We start from the raw sequence: 19083 nt of genomic DNA on the forward strand, positions 1-19083 counted from the left end.
GACCGTCCCATGTCAAGCCCTGTGCCAAATGCTTCAAACACAACATCCAGTTTACTTCCACAGCTATCACACTGGGTAGGTTCCAACATCCCCAGTTACCAGATGAGGAAATGGCAGCCATCTTAGAGGAGTTAAATAGCTTGTCCATGCTCACAAAGTGAGTTGGTGATTGAGCTGGAATTTTCTTTTTTTAAACATTTAATTTATTTGACAGAGAGAGATCACAAGTAGACAGGCAAGCAGAGAGAGAGAAAGACCTACCCAGCAGAGAGCCTGATGCGGGACTCGATCTCAGGACCCTGAGATCATGACCTGAGCTGAAGGCAGAGGCTTAACCCACTGAGCCACCCAGACAGCCCTGAGCTGGAATTTTAAAATCCAGGCCATCTGCCTCTAGCACCTGACCCTTAAACAGGCCACTCAGTTCTTCCCACAGGATACAGGTTTTATTCAAGCCTTTCTAAAACCAAGACATAAAGGTTGAAGGGGCCAAAGGTAGTGTGTGAAAACCAAATGATCTAGAAAAGAGGTCTTTGCCCTCCAGTAACTTACACTGGGGGGGGGGGGGGTGGCATGCAGCGGGTGTAATCGAAGACTATAGAATCTCTCCCACTGAATGTTCATGCACTGCTAGGGGAGGCAGCTTCTCTCAGAAAAGGCCTGTGAAGCTAGTCCTTGGGTGTTCCCCCAATTAATATCAGAGGTGCCAGGGACTGCAATGCCCAGGCAATGAGCCATTAAAGCCCCAATCAAGCAGAAAAATATCCCCATTGAAGTGAGTGGTCTGAATTCTTCACGTCAGATGCAGTAACCCCAGAATTAAATTTCATCAAGTTCAAAAATCTCATTACAAACCAGATTATCAATTATTATCTCCATGCCCAAAGATAACAAGTTATTCATGGTCTGTCATCCCAATTGTTTTCAGCAAGGAAATGAGAGAAAGTGCCTTCAGAAAGAGCCATCTCCAGCTCTAATTGCTTGACCTGGGGCAGTCACCAGGCCACCTCCAAACTGCTGTGAGAGTCACGTGAGATAATGAATGGGAAAACAGTCTCGTAACCTAAAAGGTATATAAACAAAGTTATTACTCTTACTAGATGGTTGGAAATAAATTATTACCTGTACTAGAAATAGCCCCATACGACATGCAAGGTGCTCCATAATCGAACCCATCGACATCGTGGGCTTTAGAATTTCTACCTTCTCACTCCTCCTCAACTATCCTTCCAGCCTTCTATATCCGTATACTGTCATGAGTGCCTGGTGTTTTCCTATGCCTCTCTTCCTTTGTGTTGGCAAAAACACGCTGCTAAGGACACCAAATATTACTGTTAAAGAAATTTAATATTAAAGCATACAGGAGCCTTAGATCCTCATTCATTTCTCATTATCTGACTTTATCCCCTGTAGGCAGAATATCTTAATAACCAAACATTTGCATAATGCCTTTCTTTTTATGTCCTTGATTCCAACCAATTGCTTCAGAATATTTCCCCATCCCTCTAATGGTATCAAATCCAATTAACTGATATGTTAATTTTAGGTAACTTGGGATAGTCAGAGCACTTTGCCTAAACTATTATAAATCATAAACTAGAAAAGAGGACAAGGCCCCAGGACAGGAAAATGTCAGAAATTTCTCCTCCTGCTTCTCTCATTAGGAGAACCATTATAGTGATAGGAGGAGTCTGAATTAAGAAAATAATCTCATGGGGGTTTAGGAAATATTTGCGAAACTTTCTCAGAGTTAGACTTAGCAGCTTTGTCTAATCTCCCAATACCTGGTGGATGTCATGTGTCTAATAAAATCTCCCAGTTCTTTGAGCCAAAGTTCTTTGACATCTTTTAAGATAGCCCGTGATCCCAAGAAGTCATCATTGAAGAGGGTCCTGGACCAACACATCTTGCCTCCATTGCCAGAAAGCTACTACTATATCCACCTACAAAGTCCCATTCTCCCCAGGAGAAGCAGCTGACCCAACAAAGCTTCAAGCATCTCCCCGATACAGTGTCATGTAAGACAAGGCTCCAATTAGAATATGTACCTGTTATAGCATTTATAAAATTGTAACTATTGGTATAAACAAATATTTTTCCTAAGACTTCAAATGTTGTTTACCCATCTTTGAGTCCAAATCTCTTAGCACAGTGCCTGGCAACTAATAGCTTGAGAAAATATTTGTTTACACATCAGAAAAAAAAATATTTACTAGACTCTTGAAGAAGAATTATCCTCAGGGATATCCCTTTTATTCCAAAGCCCACACACAAAATTTTTAAATGGAAGTTTAATTAGTGTTTCCATGTGCCAGACCCTTTTCATGATAACCCCAAAGGTATGGATAGATTCCCAAGCCCTGTGTTTTGTCATCCACCTGCATTTTCCTCTACATATGGTGATGGCTTGGTGGAGAGGGAATTGAGAAGAGAAAATGAGGTAATTGACTCAGGAAAATTACCATTAAGAAGTCAGCCTTGAGGATATACTCTGGCACGGCTCTTATTCACTGTTAGAGTAAATTAATCATCTCAACCTATTTACAAGGTTCCAGATAGTGCCCTGAAATGACCAAATCTCCAGTTTCAGCACTCTCTGTTATAGGAGCCAACTGACATCCAGCAAAGTAGTCTGGTTCTGGCTTGTAATTTCATCAAGTTTGCAGGAAGGGGGCAATATATATATGAGATATATATTATATATACATATATTCCAACAAAATCCTTCTTCTACCTCCACCTACCAATGCATATCTTTGGTACAGGAATATTTATTATATTATACTTATCAGATTTAAAAGCTGACAGATTTCACAAAGACATTCATATTCTATAATTATTCATTTTCCCTTTAATTGTCTTCCTAGACTGGGGACTTTCTGAAGGCAAAATTAGTCCCAGTAATCTTTATATCCTTTCCAACACCTTGCACTGACATACTAAGCATTTCAAAAACATACTTGAATACATTATAATGTATCCATGGTCAATTCTAGTAATAATAGCTGACTTTATTAATAGTTAATATTTGTTGTGAGGAGCAATTTCATTCAGTTCTCACAATAATCCTTTCAGGTGAATACAATGATTATCCCCATTTTAGAGATGAAGAAAGAGAGACCTTAAAAAGTTAAATAACTGATCCAAAGTCACAGAGTTACATAGGGTCCAAGGACAAGCTGTTCCAAGATCAGTCACTTTGGCATGAAAATTATTTTGAGTTAAAAAAGCAATCAAAACGCAGCAGATTCAGGAAAAGCTCTTTACCTCCACCACAACTCCTAAGAAGAATATAAATGGATGACAAGTTTCAGGAAGAGCACTATCATCACAGATAACTACATTATACTATGAACTTGGTACAGCCGACATCCATCAAAGCCCTTCATGTTCCATCCCCCACCCCCAGGGGCTCGCCAAGCATTTGTTTATCAAACATTTACTCTTTTTTTCTCTTCCTGTGATTTCCATTTCTTCTCTTTGAAGTCCCAGACCCCTGCCCTTTTGTTCAGAATGACATACACACCTCATTTTGCCTGTCTTCGGAATTTCCAAGCTTGTGGGATTCCCCCTGCAAACAAAATTAAACTTGGATTTTCTTCTGTTAATCTGTCTTATATCAATTGGTTTCTTAGTCTGGATAGAAGGACTGGGAAGGGGAGAGGAATTTTTGCTCTGTAACAGCTATAGAACAGAAATGGGACTAGACTTCACTGCAGTAAAGTGTTCTTTTTTCTTTTTTTTTTTTTTTTTAAGATTTTGTTTATTTATTTATTTATTTGAGAGAGACTGAGAATGGGGCTCTATCCCAGGACTCTGGGATCATGACCCGAGCCGAAGGCAGACACTTAACCAACTAAGCCGATTAGGTGCCCCAAGTGTTTTTATTATCTAAGCTAGCACATGTGTTAAACTACTCTCCCATACTACCTCTCTAAATCCCTAGAGACCCAATTCCATATTTTCATCCTGCTATTTAGAAACCACATAAGCCAGGCTAAACTAACTGCTATAGCAAACAGCCATATTCCAGTGGCTTTCATGGTCGAGGTTTATTTCTTACATAATGTCTAAGGCTATCGGAGACCCCAACATAGAAGGAGCCTAGAAATTGTCTGACACCCTGCACCCAGCCTGCAGACAGAGGAAGAGAATGGACACCATGCCTGAGAGTTATGACCATCCAGACCAGCAAGTGATGTACATCACTTCCACTTACACCCTACTGGCTAGAACTCCACCATGTGACCACACCCACATCCAGGACCGGCTGGGCAATGTCCTCCAGCTCTGAGCCTAGGGAGAAAAGGAGAAGGCAGACGTGAGAAAGAGCCAACAGCCTCTCCCCCAGAAAACAGGTGACTGGAGAGTCAAGCCCAGCACCAGAGAACTTTAGAATCAAAACATTAAGAGACTTTCCTCCTCAGCTGTCCTTTAAGATTCCCATTTTCCCAATTCCTCACTCTAAATCATTCTAACTCTTCAGCAATGTCACCTAAGGAGATATATTTAAATCTCTAAAATACAGGTGTAGGTCAATTATCTTTTGAGGAAAAAAATATTCAAGATTTGTTTCTTGTCCTGTAGGTGTATTAGGACATGTATTTCCATTGAATAAAGGTGCTTCCTTTCAGGAAGAATTCATTGCCAGATAACCCTTAAGAGTAAATTTTCTGAATACACAAAATTTTAAATGACTTACATTTTATTTATAAAAAGTATATTTACCATAAACTAGGATCATAGATTTGATAAAACAGAGTTAACCTATGGTGTACTGAGTACAAATTATATCTCATATATTCATTCAATAAATTTGTACTAAACACCTATTATATTTTGTTTTATCCTATACCCAAGGACGAAAGGCCATACCACAAGAAGTGTAATAAAACTTTGTATGATGAAGAGGTTAGATGATATATATAAGACAACCTTGGGTCAAAAAACAACACCTGTATTACCTTCCAGAAAATGTCTCAGCAAATCTGGAAGAATATGTTCAAGTTGTATTCAGCTCTGTCTGTCACATATGGACAGAAAGCCATTCCCCATAATCAACGGGGCATAGAATGAGACAACTAAGTCACAGAGGCTGGCCCATTTTCTGAACTGCCTACTTTACAGTTGTCCTGTCAGAGCTGACAACTGGTTTTCATTCCCCAAGATCCTGAAGACTATCAAGATTCAATGCGTCGGGACGCCTGGGTGGCTCAGTTGGTTGAGCAGCTGCTTTCAGCTCAGGTCATGATCCCAGCGTCCTGGGATCGAGTCCCACATCGGGCTCCTTGCCCCACAGGGAGCCTGCTTCTCCCTCTGACTCTGCCTGCCACTCTGTCTGCCTGTGCTCGCTCTCACTTGCTCTCTCTCTGACAAATAAATAAATAAAACATTTAAAAAAAAAAAAAAAAAAGATTCAATGCGTCAAGATCACCTTCAACATACTCCCTCTTCTTTCTCTTTCTATGAGTTACAGATTTTTTTTTTTTAAGATTTTATGTATTTATTTGACAGAGAGAGAGATCACAAGTAAAGCAGAGAGGCAGGCAGGTCGGGGGGAATCAGGTTCCCTTGCTGAGCAGAGAGCCTGATGCGGGGCTGGATCCCAGGACCCTGAGATCATGACCTAAGCCAAAGGCAGAGGATTAACCTCACTGAGCCATCCAGGCGCCCCTATGAATGACAGATTTTAGAGTCTGCTAGAGCCTGACTGCCTTCTGGCAATTTTGAGACAATTGAGGAATTTGAATGTAGATTATTACTAGATAACATTTAAAAATTACTAGTCATTTTGTTAGACATGATAATGGTATGACAGTTTTGGGGGTGGGGGGCAGGGAAGTCCTTATCCATTACAGAAGAACTACTGATGTTTAGAATTTGCTTTAAAATGTTATAGTTTTGGGGGCACCTGGGTGGCTCAGTCAGTTAAGTGGCCAACTCTTAATTTCAGCTCAGGTAAATATCAGGGTGGTGAGATCAAGCCCCACATCAGGCTCCACACTCAGTGTGGAGTTGGAACCTGCTTGAAATTCTCTTCCTCTCCTTTTGCCCCTCCCCATGCTTGTATACTCATGCTCTCTCTTCAAAATAAATAAATAAATCTTTAAAAAAAAAGAATAGATAAAATGTTGTAGGATTTGGGGCACCTGGGTGGCTCAGTGGGTTAAAGCCTCTACCTTCAGCTCAGGACATGATCCAGGGGTCCTGGGATCGAGCCCCACATCGGCTCTCTGCTCAGCAGGGAGTCTGCTTCCCCCTCTCTCTGGCTCTGCCTGCCTCTCTGTGTACTTGTGATCTCTGTCTGTCAAATAAATAAATAAAATCTTCTTTAAAAATTAAATAAAATGTTATAGGCTTTAAAAAATAAATGGGGAAGGAGGGACACCTTGGTGGCTCAGTCGTTAAGCATCTGCCTTCGGCTCAGGTCATGATCCCAGCTGGGGTCCTGGGCTTGAGCCCTGCACTGGGCTCCCTGCTTAGCAAGAAGCCTCCTTCTCCCACTCTCACTCCCCCTGATTGTGTTTCCTCTTTCAGTTGTGCCTCTCTCTGTCAAATAAATAAATAAAATCTTTTTTTAAAAAAATGGAGAAGGAGAAGAGAGCAGGTAAAACAAAACAGGCAACATGGTAATAATTGTTTAATCAGGATGACAGAAACATTATACATTATATGGTTGATTCTAATGTTCTCTCTACCTTTGGGTAAGTATGGAAATTTCCAAAATAAAAAGATTATAAAATGAAACACAATTAAAATTTCTTTAAAAGATTATCCACAATGACTCCATTCTTAAGATTCACACTCTAAATTCCCCTTTCTGCTGCTCACTGAAGCTTCTGAGCAGTACATCATTCTAGTGGTTTCTAAACACTGTCGAACATCAGAATCAACTGGAGATTTATATCTGTGTAAATTCTATAAATTCCTAGTCCATATTCCAGATCTATTGAATTGGAATCTGATGCTGAGGGCTGGCAATCATGGTCTTAAAAGCATCTCCCAGTTAATCTGGTGTGTACAGGGTTTAGGAAACACTATGTCTTTTAAACTTGTTCGATACTGTTTGAATCTGCACTGGGTCCCGGTACCAAGGCCCTCACCTCTTTGACCACCACACACCTCTTCCGTGGCAGATTGCTAGTTCCCCTTGTTCCTCTGGGGTTTGACTCCAACCTCAGAGACATTTTTCCCTTTACACAAGTTTCACGTTGGAGCAGCTGCCCGGTAATTCTCACCCCCAAGGCAAAGAGCACTCATAACTACAATCACTTCATCAGTCTACATTTCAATGGAAGCATATTCTCAACCCCTTTCCAAAACCTCAATCAGAGAGTGGATTTTAAAATAAACAAGTTAGCACTACTTTAAAACCCATTTCCAGTCATTCTCACATCCTTAGTACAGATCTATTAAAACTTCAGAAGTCATTAAGGAGCGGCCCTGAAGGTTTTTTGATTGTCAGGAAGTGTTATTGAGATGGATTTGTTGAAGAGATGCTTTATTCCATTTCACACTCCTGTCAAAGTTTTATTAGACTTCTAAACCGAAGATAAATACTTTATTTTTAACCATAACAATCTGAAACTCTAAGAGGGAAAACAAGAAAGTCAAATTGTCCCAAGCCTTCATATAGGAGATGGAATTGAACACTTTGAAGTGAAACTGCCTGTAATTCAAATGAAGAAGGACTTCCGCACAGGCAAATCACAGCCTCAACAAAAATCGAGATGATCATATATGTAGAAACCACTAACCTTCCCCAACGATTGTTTGATTCAATTTCCTCATTTAGCCCAACTCCGTCTCATTCTCTCTGTCAAAAAAAAAAAAAAAAAAAAAAACCTCCTTCTTTTATTAACTCCTTTAATAGGATCACCTTGACAGGCTGCCTACCTGAGAAACGGTAAACTCTCTGAGCTGGAAAGAGCCACGGGGATTATCTATTCCAAACTTCTCTGATACAAGAATCCTTTCCCCGGTGTCATTAACAAAGACAGCTCAGCCAGATTCCACCTCAAAGCTCTCGAGGAAATGCCTAGGACTGACACGTATGGGCACTTCACAGATAAAAAAGCCCCGGCAATCACATTGTTTCACTTAAATTATATTGTGGATGATGACATGGAGATTTTGAGAGATTAAATGACTAGCTACAATGACACAGCTAAGCAATGGCTGAGCCTTGCAAGACTTGAATTCAGTCTTTGGACTATAAACCTGTGAGGCTTTTTCCGGGTGCCTCCCAAAGGTCAGAGGAGGTTCTGTTCTCTGTGCGGCACTCTGCTACTTTGTTGGAAAGCTGTGATCATTTAAAAAATTCTTTTTTAAAAAGATTTTATTTATTTATTTGATAGAGAGAAAGAGTACAAGCAGGGAGAGCAGCAGGCAGAGGGAGAGGGAGAAGCAGGTTTCTCACCCAGCAGGGAGCCCAATGCAGGGCTCAATCCCAGGACCCTGGGATCATGAACTGAGCCAAATGCAGAGACTTAACTCACTGAGCCACCCAGGCGCCCCTAAAAAATTCTTAAAGAGGCAAAACCTATCTCCCTATAACTTTTTAGGTTTTAATAGAACCTTAAATAGAGCTCACTGTATGAAAAGACTATTTAAGGTACTTTCCAAATATGAACACATTTAATTCTCATAACAATCATGTGAAATGACTACTGTATTTATCACCATTTAACAGATGAGAAAACCAAAGCTGCAAGTAAATGGCAGAGCCAGAATCTAAGCCAAACTAAATGAATCTATGTCCAGAGTCCAAACCTTGTCCTGCCTCTCTCCTCTACTGCTGGGACTTCATTCTAGTCTCTGAATCAACACAGAATAAAATTGCTTCTTTGTTCACATAAGAGCATTGCAAATATTTGATTACAGCTACCAGACTCCCTCCCCAGATCTGTATCAGTCAGGGTTCTATCAGAGAAAATGAACCACTAGGAATGACATATAGAATTAGGGTTTATTACAAGGGTCTGATTTTTCTGCCATTGGGGGAGCGAAATAACCTCGAATTCTCAGTACTTATGTCTGATGCTAGAAGTCATACACACAAAAGCTGAGATTTGGTAAAACTGGTAGTTTTTACTGTTTCATCAAGAGCATTCTTAGATAAATCTGGGTGATTTTTTTTTTTTTTTTTTTGAGATCTTATTTTATTTTAGAGAGAGAGCAAGCACATGGAGCAGGGCGAGAGGCCAAGGGAAAGGGAGAGAATCTCAAGCAGATGCAGAGCTGAGTGGCAGAGCCCAACATGGGCTTGATCCACCGACCCTGAGATCATGACCTGAGCCTAAACCAAGAGTCTGAAGATTTAACCGACTGAGCCAAGCGTCCCAGATAAATCTGTTTTTTAGAAAGCCGCCAGGGTATGGCAGTGAAAAGTACAATCACAACCAGCACACTTAGGCGTGGCTGCTTTGATTCGTGGTAAGGTGCCAGAAATACACTCACCACTGCTTTTGAGCTATAAGTGTAAATATCAACACAATGAAAGAGGAAAATAACACCTTAATATTTCTATGAAAAGAGCCTTGACCAAGCAGATCCCCTGCCCTGAAGTAGATTCAGATACCTCCAGAGATCTGTGGACGGCCCTTTAATGACAGATGCTTTCTAGTATATCAAGGAAGTCCGGGCATTTCAACCTAATTTAGAGTAGGCCACCCTGGGAACCAGGTCTAAGCCGACTAACCAAAAACCACACATGTGGGCACAAACACAAAGTCACAGCCAGGTGCACACACAATGTTACTTCAGACTAAAAATCTCAACCGCCCATATTGAATTCAGTTGGGCTGGCTCGCAGAAGGAACTTCAAGCATGGCTCTGTTATGATAGTGTAGACGTGCTTAAGTGAAAGGCCAGCACACCTTGTGAAGGAAGAGTTATTATTAGATTAGTAACCTCTGTTCCCATTAGAAGCCGAAATCATTCTGTGGGTCCCTGGAGGTTTTTCCCAACAGCCTCACTATATTCCTGTCGGTTTCAGTCTATCATTCCAGCCTTCGCGATTACCTGAGAAACTAACGTGTGAAACGCTGGAATTTATGAAGGCCGCTGTCCTTCATAATGAGGAAATACTAATGAGGAGGCAGGATTTATGCCCTCAGTGTGTTCACAATCTAACAAGACAGACAGATCTTTCTGCAAGTACGTGCAGCAAACAACTTTATTGAAAGCAATTCTGTGCAACTCCTTACCCCAAACAGTTACCTCCAGGAAATTCTCCAAGGTCACCACAATATGTGTGAGATGTACGGTCAAATTCCCACCTGTATTAATTCGGCATGTTTCCCTCGCGTTTGATGCTCCACAGGGTCTGTCTTGTGAGGTGCTCATAGGAACTCAGCCCTCCCCAACAAGATCATTCTTGCACTTACAGCTCATTATGACAGCCCTCACTACCCACAAAGCTTATTATTACTCTTACACATTGCTGGTAGTCAAGAACATGAGGCTATTGTTAAGTCCAGAAAGGAGGGAAAACATTGGGAAATCCAGTCTCATCTTTGGCACAGAATGTTTGTCAAAGCCAGCGCGAGGGGAGAAATGAATCAGTCGCTAACAGCATTTTCATTCTGGAGAGCCCTAACCATGAGCAGCTGGGCTGAGATTGCCTTTTCAGAGTTCATGAGGGACTTCTACAGCTGTCACATGGAAGCAAGTCTTCACAAGCATTTCTCATAGCCAGACTTATCTGAAGCAAGCATCTGGTGACAAATGTTGAAAGAATAACAAAACCCTCTGTACTCTGGGTTTCTTGACCTTCGTGTTTATTAATGTTCAGCTCTCCCTTCCCTAACCCATTCCCACAATCCCTAAGCCATACCACCAGGCTCTACTTAACACATGCTGCTAGAGACAAGGAAAACAGAACAGAGCCCCATGCTTCTGTGCCTGACAAAAATCAACGTATTAAAAAGTTAGCACATCAACTGACAGAAGAATGCAGGGAACAAATTTGTTCAACTCTCCACTGGACAGTGGGTACTGTTTAAACGAACCAGAACTCAAGCACTCTCCACTAAATCCCTTTCTAATTAATCCTCTGTCGGCCAAATAGATTCCTTTCATAAATTTAAAACAGTGTAGAACTTCCTTCACAGACAACAAAGATTCCTTTTTTTAATCCCAATTTGCTCTCCAGAGCTGTGGCGAGTGGAAGCCAAATGGCTCCCAGAGCCCGTGAAAAATCTCCTTTCTTGGTCTGGATAGAACAATCCTGCATCATTTTAATGATTACCTTCAGGTTTACAAGAGTTGCAAAAAAGGATTGCCCAGTGCTGAGAGCAGGTGGTGAGGATAGAATGGGGCTCTCCTTTGAAATCTGCCTTATTTATACAGAATTCTAAGACTTCTAGTCACTGAGTTCCTACTCACTTACAGAGCAATTCTCCATGTTCCCTGGATTAACCGAACACATAAAGGCAGGATTTCAGTTTGTCACTGTGGTTCCCCATATACCCCAAGGGCAGAAAACACTCAGGCTCTAAAGGCAAGCTTACTTATTAAGGATGCAGAGGAAAGGAAAGCACCCATCCATCCAATGGTCACCTTAAGGACTGTGCCTAGATGTAACAAGAAACAGATGGAACACCAGTGGTTCCTCTTGACCTTTACCTTGATTTCCCAGCTGACCTCTCCAGTAGCATCCATATAAGGGAAGCAGAGGAACTGAGGCTCAGGGCAGCATCTGAAAAAGCTGAATAATACCCCCTTAATTCTAGCATGTACCTCACATGGAGGGCTTTCTCCTACACTTCTGTCATTAAAGCAGTCATCTTTTTTTTAAAGACTTTATTTATTTATTTGTGAGAAAGAGAGAGAGAGCATGAGTGGGTGTAGGGGCCCAGGGAGAAGCAGACTCTCCGCTGAGCAGAGAGCCCGACATGGGGCTCGATCCCAGGACCCCAGGATCACGACCTGAGCCAAAGGCAGACGCTTAACTGACTGAGCCACCCAGGTGCCCCTAAAGCAGACTTCTGTCACTTACTCACCTATCCCGCCGTGAGCAACTGCTTCCCCTCCTTCTGCCACCACACACACACACACATACACACGCACACACACACACACACACGCACAAGGGGTTAAGACATAAGAAATGAAATAATTTCCTAATTTTTCCTCTACTATTTCTTAGTACATTTTTAAAAAGTAACTTTTTTTAAGAAGAAGGAAAAATGAAAGGGGAGGGGACAGAGGAGGAAGAAGAGGAGGAAAAAGAAGAGAAGGCAGGAGGAGGCTGAGAAGGGAGAAGTAGGTGGAAGAAGAAAAGGAGGAAGGGAAGAAGGAGTTGTGGGTAGGTGTCAAGTCTTGTCTAGTTCCATGCTACATTACCTTCTTCATTCAATTCAGTATTTGTAATATGCCTCCTGTCAAGGCATTCTTCAAAGCACTAGAGATCGAGCCAGTAAGATCAAGACCCCATCCTCATGGAAGTTCTGTTCTAATGGAGCAAGGTACTTAATTAACTCTGTAATCAAACTGTAGTTTACTATCAGAAAGGGATATGTTTCATAAAAATACAAAGCAGGATAAGGAGATCGGGTATGAGCGCTGGGTTCAGAGATCGTGCTGCTTCACCCAAGACAGAAAGGAAGGTCTTCCCTGAAGTAGCAACATTGCAGAAGAGGCATGAATGAGGTTCAGGAATCAGCCAGGAAGCTTCATAGAGGAAGAACATTCCAGGCCCAAGATCTGAAGTAGAGCCTTTTGTGTGGTGATCCTGAGGAAGAACAGGATCAGACTGCTAAAGGGCAGAGATGGGGTGAGTGGTGAGAATTGGGGTCAGAGAAGTAAGCATGGACTAGATCGGGAGGGTCCCTGAAGCACATGATTTTAAAATGTATTCCAACTGTTACGGGAAGCCATCTGGGTAATTAGAGCAGAGGAGTGTCAAGATCAAAATGCTTTAGAAGGATGATTTTGACTGCTGTGTGAACAGGTTCTGTGGAGTGGCAAGATGGAAGCAGGGAAATGAATTAGAGGGCTAATGCAGGTGTACAGGAGTGACCAAGGGTGCATGAGGACTAGGGTAGACAGAGTAGAAGACAACGAAATGTCAAACCGAAGAGTAACTCCAAAGTAGTGGCCTGTTACATGTTCCTGCCATTTACTACTATAGAGGCCATTAAAGGAGCACATCTGGTGGGGAGGGAATGAATTCTTTTTGGAACACACTAGGTTTGAAATGTCCATTGGACATCCAATAGATATAGAAGCAATGGCTGCATGTACCTCAGTCTAGAGTTGAAGAGAGACATTGGGACTGGAAACGCAAAGGGGAGTCATCTGTTAAGAAAGGGGATTTAGGAACATGGGTCTAGGATGTGAGTAAAGAAAAGAGCAAGGCCTAAGAATCTGGCCTTGGATGTTGCACCACGTAGAGCAAAATAAAAAGGAGCCAAGAAAGTAGACTGAGAGCAGCAGTCAATAAACATGGTCTTCTGGAAGCCTAGTGAAGAAGAAATTTCCTCAAGCAGAGTGGGATCAAATCGGTTAAATGCTGTTACAAATAAAATGTAGGACTTGGAACGATCACTGTATTTGGTATATAGTAGCCATTGAGTTGGGCCTTGACTTGTGGTTTTTCAATGCAGTGGTGATGCAAAAAATTCTGATTTGAGAGAGTTCAAGAGAATAAGAAAATGAAAACAACTAGTGTAGATAAGTCTGAGATTCACTGTAAATAGGAGCAAAGAAATTGGGCAATAATTAGAGAGGAATTTAGAGTCACAAAAGCTTTTCTTTCTTATGAAAATTACCAGGTGTTTGTAGGCTGATGGAAAGATCCAGTAGAGAGGGAAAAGGTGATGATACAGAAGACAGGAGAGAAGTTTTAGAAAGTCCTTAGAGGCTTCCAATTTACAAGCAGTGGAGTTGACAGTAGTCAAGACCCCATTGGGCATCCAAAGGTGGAGGGGAGGCAGGTTATCTGAGTTGGTTAGAATATTCCATATGGGAAGATACAGAGGTTCTCATCGGATTGCTTCTTTTTCCTCAGTGAAATAAAATATGCAGTCTGAGGAAGGAGGATTGGTGGTTTGAAGAGAGGAGGGCTGAGAGAGGGAGTTGGGGGATGCTGGGAAGCCCACTAGAATGTTGTGAGCACAAATGTACCTAAACAGTGCAACCCACATTCATCATCCCATGACCTCCATGATTCTCTTCCTAAGGTGAAATTACAGTATTTTTTTAAAAATTCTATTTGAAAACACACACACACACACACACACACACACACAAGTTTCTTACTCTCAACATTTACAATGATTTCTAAAGGACATATAGATACTGACTGGACCCAAACTCTGAAATATGGATTATATATACTGAACTATTGGAAAAATGTATATATTTTATGAGAACAGGGATTTTTATATTGTTCATTGTTGTATTCCCTGTGCCCAGTGCCTCGTTAGTAAATTGAAAATATAGTCATTGAATAAATGAGTTGTGATATCACATATACCATATGAACACTGTACAGGCATCTAGCTAACGATCAGTAATAACAGAGTGTGCCAAAAGTCTTAGTGATGTTTTAAGCTTCAAAACTTAAGAAGTATAAATGCTAGAAGCCTACAAAATCATCCTTCGAATGTTAAATTATTTATCTTGTATATGTTTACATAGTTTTGTGTATTTTAAAAAACAAATGTTTAATTTTAATCTTTTGTTTCAATGTTTATCATATTGGCAGAGCCTGAAAAATTAAATTATTTATTATTTAAAATTCATAAATCACAATAAGAATATAAGAGAGGTAAACAACTCAACTTTCAAAGAATGTTTTTGTAATTTCATAACATTTACCCTTTTGAAGATCTTAAAGCTGAAAACCACACTAAGATTTCGGGGACACCCTGTATATATGAGCCACAGAGAGTGGTGTGATGGAGAATTTCAGTCCCCACTTCTGCCCACAGAACATGAGAGAAGAGTCCCTCTGATCCAGCCTGGGTCCTCTGTTAAAAGTCCCGTGCACAAGATGCCTCCTTCTTAGCTGCCACGACTGGCCAGAGGTAGCACTGGGCTTGAACTTGGGTCATACCCAGCACAGACTTTGAGACTGAGGGCTAGGCTCTTTTGGAGGCTCTACCCTTGCTTCTCCATATGATGGGCTGTCACTCAGGGACCTTAATTTTCCCTCTGCCCTCAGAGGTCTGGACCTCTCCGGAGACAGCATCCTTCTCTCCCTGCAGTGCCTGCAAAGGCAACTTGAACGAGTCCTCCCACCCCATTGACTAATGGGTCTCTCTTCTCCTGAAACAGGGATCCAGGGCAGTGATACTTCCTTTGTAACAGCTCCAGGCAACCACAGATCAGGAAAGAACAGCATTTTCTTAGTGCCTATAGATTTTTGGATAAGGTTTGAACAGAAGTCCAATTCACTAATTGAGTTCCTCTGTTGTAAAGAGTTCCACCCAGGGCAAGTTAGGAACAAAAGCTTGCAGCTTAGCATTTCCACTGTTATTGTTCCTCTTCTATTGACAACAACTAATATCCAGAGAACAGAGGGAGGAGAGCAAAGACAAAGCAGATGAAGAACACAGGAGGGATGAAACATCCCCTTGTCCGCAGCGCTTGTAAAGGCAGCACTGGGCCAGGTCAACAGGAGAGAGGCGAACGCGGCACTCAGGCTCACTTCTTCTGCATTCTAACCCCCTACCCATCCACATGATTCTCACCTAGAACCACAAAGTCCTGTAACATGCTTAGAACAATGGTCAGCACATAGAAATACCAAATGTCGACCTCTTTGCCTGTTCTGCAGAGTTTCACTGATTTATATTATTTGTGCCTTTTAAAATTGGGGATTTTGTATAAAAATCAGATTCATCATGATAAGAAAAACAATAATTTCTATGATCTTGACTATTGTGAATAATGCTGCAGTGAATATGGGAGTGCAAGTATCTCTTTGAAATTTTGATTTCAATTCCCTTAGAAAAATACCAGAACTGAAATTGCTGGATTATATAGTAGTTCCATTTTTTATTTTTTAAGGGTCCTCTATACTGTTTTCCATAGTGTCTGTGTTGGGTCCCCCAAAAATTAGGTACCCCAAAAATGGGTCCGTGATTAAAGCAGTGAGACTGATACAAAGCGAAGGTCAAGCAAAGCTTTATTTCGCGCCAAGCATCAAGAATCAGACCCACCGTCAAACAGACCATTCGGGGCCGCCCCTACAGAGAGGACGACCTCTCCCTGCTTTCCAGACTAACTTTTATAAAGCAAAGGTCATGTGGTTGGGCCTGGCCACACCCAGGTGGCCAATGAGATTGTAACACACACAGGAAACTCCACAGTGATGCTAGGCCACCAACTGAATTACAATTTACCCTATTAGACATTTGAACCTGCCTATCACCTAGTTCAGAATTGGTGCCCAAAAGGTGCCCAAAGGGCAGGGCCCTTACTCCTTGGTAGCTAGGAGACAGTATGTGCCCCCACTGATTGAATACCTCCTTACCTCCTCCTGGCCTGAGCCACCATTGTATTTGGACTTTGTTACCTGGGACTGGTTTCCCCGGCTTGCTTTTAAGTAAGTTCCCCTGGCCAGGGAGGGGGTGGGGGAAGTCAGTTTAAATTTTACAACAAAATGGCAGTTCAACCAGGGTGGGGCTGCTCTGGCTGAACAGGCCCTTACATCCGCACCATTTTACATTCCCACCAATAGTGTACCGAAGTGCCCTTTTCTCCACATCCTACCCAACTCTTGTTTTTGTAATAATAGCCATCTTACCAGGTGTGAGTTGATCTCATTGTGGTTTTGATTTGCATTTCCCTGGTGATGAGTGATGTAAAGGACCTTTAAAAAAAAAAAAAAAAAGATTTATTTGAGAGAGAGAGTGGGGCACAGGGAGATGGAGAGAGAAAATTCTCAAGCAGACTCCCCAATCAGCACAGAGCCCGACGAGGGGCTCAAGCCCAGGACACAGAGATCAATAGAACAGAATAGAAAACCCAGAAATAAACCCACAATTATATGGTCAATTAATCTTCAACAGAGCTTGAAAGAATATCCAATGGAAAAAGACAGTCTCTTCAACAAACAGTGTTGGGAAAACTGGACCGCAACATGCAAAAGAATGAAACTGAACCACTTTCTCACACCATACACAAAAATAAACTCAAAATGGATTAAAGACCTAAATATGTGGCCTGAAACCATAAAAATCCTAAATGAGAGCACAGGAGGTAATCTCTCTGACATTGGCCATAGCAATATTTTTCTAGCTATGTCCCCTAAGGCAAAGAAAATTGAAGCGAAAATAAACTATTTGGACTACATCAAAATAAAAAGTTTCTGCACAGTGAAGGAAATAATCAACAAAACCAAACAGCAAGAGAAGAATGACAAAAGACATATCTGATAAAGAGTTAGTATCCAAAATACATAAAGAACTTATACAACACAAGAAAAAAAGAAAACAAATAGTCCAATTAAAATGGGCAGAAGACATGAACAGATATATCTCCAAAGAAGACATACAGATGGCCAACGGACACATGAAAAGATGCTCAACATCACTCATCATAAGGGAAATGCAAATCAAAACTGCAATGAAGTATCACCTCACACATGTCTGATGGCTAAAATCAAAAACACAAGAAACAAGTGTTCCCAAGGATGTGGAGAAAAAGGACCCTTTGTGTACTATTGTTAGAAGTACAAACTGGCAGTCACTGTGGAAAACTATACAGAGATTTCTCAGAAAGTTAAAAATAGAACTACCCTATGACCCAGCAATTGCACTACTATGTATTTACCCAAAGAATACAAAACCATGAATTCAAAAGATTACAGGCACCGCTATGTTTATAGGAGCATTATTTACAATAGCTAAATTATGGAGGCAGCCCAAGTAGCCACTGATTGATGAATGGATGAGGGAGGTGTGTTATATACACACATTGGAATATTACTCAGCCATAACAAAGAATGAAATCTTGGCCATTTGCAATATGGATAGGTCTAGAAAGTATAACGTTAAGTGAAATAAGTAAGTCAGAGAAAGATAATTCCTGTATGATTTCACCTATATGTGGAATTTAAAAAACAAAACAAATGAGCAAGGGGGGGGGGGCGGACACAAAGAGGCAAACCAAGAAATATACTCTTAACTATAGAGAACAAACTGATGGTTACTGGAGGAGAGGTAGATGGTGGTTTGGATGAAATAGGTGATGAAGGAGGGCACTTGTGATGAGTACCAGGTGTTGTATGGAAGTGTTGAATCACTGTATTGTACACCTGAAAGTAATACTGTTACACTGCATGTTAACTTAAACTAAAATTAAAATTTAAAAATTTAAAAATTGTGTAAGGCAAGTTCTGGAGATCTACTATACAGTATGATTCCTATAGCTTACAGTAGCTTGTATGCTGAAAAGTTGCTAAGAAGATAGATCTTATGTTAAATATTCTTACCACAAATAACAATAATAATAGTAGTAGTAGTAGTAGTAAAGGGGGCACAAGAAAACTGAGAGTTGATGGCCTTGAAGGTAATGATAAATTCATGGGTGTGTACTCAACCCCACACTCATCAAGTAATATATGTAAGTAATCACTAGCTTTTTACATGTTAATTATAATAATAATTTGATAATACACTTCAATAATTGAAATATGAAATTAGAAATAGCAGTCTGTTTGGGTCAGAGCAGACTACACACAGAACTGCTTGACTTATGTCCTCTTCCTCCCCACAGAGTCCCTTCAGATGATACCCTTTACCTTTGACATGAATGGTGAGAACTGCAATATAAATAAAATACTTTTAAAACAGTATCAGGCTGATACTGAAAGATTGCCAAAATAATTACAAGTGTAGTGTCCTGGAAAACACAAAATTGTGGCAATGAGAAAAAACTCTTAACAAATAGTTGCCATAGGACCATGTTTTTTTTTAACACTTCTTAATTGAAATTTTGAGACATAAAAAAGTAAAAGAAAAAGTAAAGTAAAGAACCAAGACTCCACCAATCATTTCAACATGCTGTTAACAAAAGATGAACATCCTGCTTTCTTCAATTCTCCATCTCCTTATACCTAACCACACT

General features: G+C 40.9%; 1 long non-coding RNA gene across 1 annotated transcript in view; it reads right to left on the reverse strand.

Annotated features, from left to right (window-relative positions):
- LOC131828912 (uncharacterized) overlaps positions 1-19083 on the reverse strand; it is a 461649-nt gene that overhangs the window by 236599 nt on the left and 205967 nt on the right. Inside the window, exon 5 of the long non-coding RNA XR_009352604.1 lies at positions 16760-16825. This is a non-coding gene — a long non-coding RNA (uncharacterized LOC131828912). The remainder of the gene's footprint in view (positions 1-16759; positions 16826-19083) is intronic.

This window comes from Mustela lutreola, chromosome 4 (assembly GCF_030435805.1).
Source record: "Mustela lutreola isolate mMusLut2 chromosome 4, mMusLut2.pri, whole genome shotgun sequence".
Classification (NCBI taxonomy): domain Eukaryota; kingdom Metazoa; phylum Chordata; class Mammalia; order Carnivora; family Mustelidae; genus Mustela; species Mustela lutreola.